Genomic DNA, 4,715 nt, shown 5'->3' with positions numbered 1-4,715 from the left:
ATACAACACCCAGGGCTCATCAATAACAAGTGCCCTCCTTACTATCCATCACACATCTGACCCATCCCCCACTCACCTCCCTCCATCAACCCTCAGTTTGTTCTCTATCTTTGTTTTTCCATAATATTTTATTGTCAAATTGTTTTCCATATAACACCCAGTGCTCTATCTTTAAGAGTCTCTCCTTGTTTATTTCCCTTTCTCTTCTCCCTCCTCTCCCATATGTTCTGTTTCCTAAATTCCACATATGAATGAAATCAGTGGTATTTGTCTTTCTATGACTGACTTATTTTGCTTAGCATGATGCACTCTAGCTCCAGCCACATCCATTGCAAATGGCAAGAAGAAGTGGGTGTTTGGACAGACCTTCCAAAATAATGGCTATTGGTATCTCCTCCTTCCGTGTCAACCCATGGCTTCAAACCACCATTTTTATATAATGATGAATTTTTCTCTCCTCCCTTCTTTTAAATGAGCTTCAGATTCTTATATAAAACTTCCAATTGAAATATCTCCTTATAAATCCTGTAGACCCAAATCTTAACATGTCAAAGACTGAACTTACCACCCCAAAATTGATCTGCCTGCTTCATGCCCTATCTCAATAAAAGGAATCATAATCAATGCATTGAGCCATTTAAGAAATGTGAAAATTGACCTAGATTCTTCACTCCATTATTCCCATGTCATCCGTCTTAACACCAAGGACCCAAATTCTACATCCTTAAAATCATTTGCTTTGTTTCCTCTACTTGATTCCCACCAATGGCCACTGCCCCAGTCAGTAGTCATTGTTCCCAACCTGATTAGTGCCATAGAATCCTACCTGGACTCTCTGGGTTTCAAAATGGTTCCTCTCCCATCTACTCTCTATACCTCTCATAAAAGCCATCTTCCTAAAGCATAGTTTTAATTATTTCATTATGTTGATTAAATTCCTTCAGTGGGCCACCACAGCTTTTAGGATAAGACTTCAAATTCTCTGTCTTAGCAACCAAAATTATTCATCATCTGGCTCCTGACCACTTCTCCAGCTTTGCTCCCATCACTTCTTCACAGTCAACATATTGTCTAGTCATCCAGAAGCATTTTTAGCTTCCCAGATTTGTCAGGTTATTTCATGCTTCTCTACTTGCTTCCCCTGACTGTTTCCACTCTCTGGTATACCTTACCTCTGTTAATATTTTCATCCAACTAATAGCTAGTGTCTCTTCAAAACGCAACAAAGAAGTTCAATTTTCATCTTCTGTGAGAAACTTCCTAGAGGACACATTCAGCATGACTTTTTATCTCCAACATTTAGCCCAATGCCCAGTATAGAGTAGATGTTTGATACATGTTTATAATATAAATAAATTACAAACGTACAGATTTTGGGCAAAAGTTTCTGGGCTTGTTGCAGCTTCATTTTCTCAGACATTCTGGACAATAACTACCCCCTGCTTCTCAGTCAACACATACCCCCCCCTCCCCAGATACTCTTCTGATGGTTCTTTTGGCTCAGTGTATTGCAGTTCATGGACCACAGGCTGAGAGGAGTGAACCAGACAGCTCTGACAGTCAGCACTGCTTCTGCGTACCAGTGCAGACAGCAGGAGCCCAAGAAAGCACAGGAAAATGTAAACAGATTCCTGGGATCTCCAAGGAATACAATCAATGCTTCCTTGCTTGATCAGAGAAAATTCAAAAATGAAGGACTGATTTTTTGGAGTCTAGAACTATAGTCCTTTCTTTGCTGATACCTGCAGCTCACATTGTTTACTTTCTTGACTATCTAGGACAATTCTCTATTTCTATTATTCATTTTATTTTATTTTATTTTTATTTTTGGAGACACCGTGCACACATGCAAGCAGGGGAGGGGAAGAGGGAGAGAATCTGAAGCAGGCTCCACACTGCCTGCACTGAGTCTGATGCAGGACTTGATCTCATGAACTGAACCATGAAATCATGACCTAAGCCAAAATCAAGTCTGATGCTTAACCACTGAGCCACCCAGGTGACCCTCTGTTATTCATTTTAATACTTGACTACATTTTGTGTAACTCTTTACCTATTATCTAGTTTTCCACAGTTACATGTAAGCAGTTTGTAGAAAACACACACACACACACACACACACACACACACACACACACACGCATACACACACACACACTAACATAGCATATTCCTCAATGTGAGAAGTACCAGAAACCTATGGAAGGATAAACAGTCAGAGCTTTTTGAAGAAAGAAGGGATGATTCTAGAATTTATAAACCTATTCTGTCTAAAGTAAAAAACTAGCGATAATTATTGAAAGGTGATTTGTGAGTATATAAAAGGTGAATTTGTAATCATCAAGAGGCTAATTGCATTCACAAAGGATAAATTATGTTAAATGAACCTAACTGTCTTTCTAACTGGTAAACTAAATTATAACAATTCATATTAATCTGGGATTTTATAATACAAAGCATTTTAAACAGATAATTCTCAGCATTATGGAAAGATAATATATTTTTAAGCAAAACAGATATGAGTTTGAATCTTGGTGATATCTTTCTTCTCTGAGCCTCTTTTCTTCATCTGCTGATGCATAGAGGCACATGTACCACAATGTTCATAGCAGCAATGTCAACAATAGCCAAATCATGAAAAGAGCCTAAATGCCCATCACCTGATGAGTGGATCAAGAAGATGTGGTATATATACACAATGGAGTACTACATGGCAATGAGAAAGAATTAAATCTGGCCATTTGTAGCAAAGTGGGTGGACCTTGAGGGTGTCATGCTAAGCGAAATAAGTCAGGCAGAGAAGGACAGATACCATATGTTTGCACTCTTAGGTCTAACAGGAGAACAGGAGAAACCTAATGGAGGACCAGGGGGAGGGAAAGAGGGAAAGAGAGTTGGGGAGAGAGAGGGATGCAAAACCTGAGAGACTACTGAATAATGAAAACGAACTGAGGGTTGAAAGGGAAGGGGGAAAAGGGAAAGAGGTGGTGGTGTTGGAGGAGGGCACTTGTGGGGAAGAGCACTGGGTGTTGTATGGAAACCAATTTGACAATAAACTCTTAAAAAAACTTTAAAAAATCAAAAAAATTATAATAAAAGATAATCTGTGTCTCGATCCAGTTACTGAAATAAACAATATCTTCATTTTATGGAGAATTTATTAAATTATTACCATTCTTAATTTTCTCAGTAAACAGTGAAAAATGTAATAGTGTTATCTTCTTTTGCATATGAGGACATCCAGGGTAAGTTTAAGTAATTTTTCACATGACACCCAAGTCTGTTAAAGAACAAAGATATGAATCCCTGTTCTTGGCTATATGTTTTCCCCTATGCCATGGAGAAGGGAGATGACTTCATTTCCTTATTTCTTTTTTTCTTTTTTTTTAATTTTTTAAATGTTTTTTATTTATTTTTGATACAGAGAGAGAAAGAGGATGAGAGAGGGAGGGGCAGAGAGAGAAGGAGACACAGAACCGGAAGCAGGCTCCAGGCTCTGAGCTAGCTGTCAGCACAGAACCTGATGCAGGGCTAGACCCAACAACGTGAGATCTGACCTGAGCCAAAGTCGGAGGCTTACCCAACTGAGCCACCCAGGCGCCCCCATTTCCTTATTTCTTAAGCATGGATTATATGAAATGGTAAAGAACTAAGAACTGAATGATATTATAGTATGGAGAGTTTAGAGCTATTTAATTGACTAGACCTCCATAATGTTGATCAAAATTCATCGGGATGGGGATGGGGTACACTCTTTCACTCCACAGAGCTCCGGAGTGTCCTATCTTCTTCGACAGTTTAATTAACTTAAATAAAGGGAATGCTGATGAAATATGTAAACAGAGAATGCAACAGGTAGGCCATATACTGGATATCAAATTCCAAACTTATTTAAAGATAAATAGGCAAGAATAATGAGTCAAAATAATGAAACCAACTTTACCAGAAATCAAGAAAAAATCCTATACTTGATTAAAAAAATTAAACATGCTCACTTCAACAACACATATACTGATAGTTGAATAATGCAGAGAAGGTTAATGTGGCCCCTGTGCAAGAATGACACATAAATTTGCAAAGCACTCCAAGTTTTTTTTAAATTAAACGTCACTAGTACAGATTGGGGAGACATGGTTTAACAGCAGCAAATATGAAAACAACTCTATGATTTAAGTTGATTACAAGCTCAATATGAATCAATAATATGTCAAATGTATCACTTAAACTTTGGCTCCATTTTAAAAACTAAAATACAATAAAGATGATAGTCTCAAAGTGTTCTGGGCTGGTCAGTCTTCACCTGCAATTTCACATTTAAATCTAAACATAAGAGGCGCAACTGACTTTGCTCAGGTCATGATCTTACGTTTGTGAGTTCGAGTCCTGCATCAGGCTGTGTGCTGACACCTCAGAGCTTGGGGCATGCTTAAGATTCTATGTCTCCCTCTCTCTCTGCCCCTCCCCTGCTCATGCTCTGTCTCTGTCTCTCAGAAATAAACAAATGTTAAAAATTAAAGGAAAAAAAGATCTAAACATCATATTTTGGAAAGAACCTTGACAAACTAAAGGCCATCTGGGAAACATTCCCAGGATAGTGAAAAGCTGAAAATCTTATGAAAGAAATGCCTTGGAGATACTGAGGAAGTCTATACCAGAGGAAAGAAAACATGTGGGAAACATAATGAAAGATCCAACTAGAATAAAGATTTGATTTA

General features: G+C 38.1%; 1 non-coding gene across 1 annotated transcript; it reads left to right on the top strand.

Moving 5' to 3' along the window:
- The first annotated feature begins 3,987 nt into the window (after nt 1-3,987).
- On the top strand, nt 3,988-4,094 carry LOC115295070. Its single transcript, XR_003910302.1, has one exon. It is a non-coding gene; the product is annotated as a U6 spliceosomal RNA (small nuclear RNA).
- The last annotated feature ends 621 nt before the right edge of the window (nt 4,095-4,715 follow it).

The sequence above is a fragment of the Suricata suricatta genome, chromosome 6, assembly GCF_006229205.1.
Source record: "Suricata suricatta isolate VVHF042 chromosome 6, meerkat_22Aug2017_6uvM2_HiC, whole genome shotgun sequence".
Lineage (NCBI taxonomy): Eukaryota > Metazoa > Chordata > Mammalia > Carnivora > Herpestidae > Suricata > Suricata suricatta.
The sequence above is the reverse complement of the archived record's forward strand: the minus strand, read 5'-3'. Positions and strand labels throughout refer to the sequence as shown.